Here is a 334-nt window from a genome sequence, read left to right as displayed (position 1 = left end):
TAGGTTCTTCTTGTTCTATATGTTCAGTCTGCAAGTTGTGCATATTCTGTCAACTTAAGTTGCCAATCTTCTTTAGTTGGGTCCTTGCTCTTTTTCCATTTTTGGGCTAACAAAACATGGGCCACAGTTGTTGCATACATAAATAACCTTTTCTGACACTTGGGAATTTCAGACTGAATTATCTCCAACAGAAAGAAGACTGATTTTTTTGGGAAAGTAGTTTTAAACATTTTTTTCAATTATAAATCATTTCCCTATATTTTTTTACCTATTTACATGTCCACCACATATGAATGAATGTTCCCTCCACCTTTTTACACTTCCAGCACTTATC

This window comes from Podarcis filfolensis, assembly GCF_964270895.1.
Source record: "Podarcis filfolensis genome assembly, chromosome: 16".
In the NCBI taxonomy this organism is placed as follows: Eukaryota; Metazoa; Chordata; class Lepidosauria; order Squamata; family Lacertidae; genus Podarcis; species Podarcis filfolensis.
The sequence above is the reverse complement of the archived record's forward strand: the minus strand, read 5'-3'. Positions refer to the sequence as shown.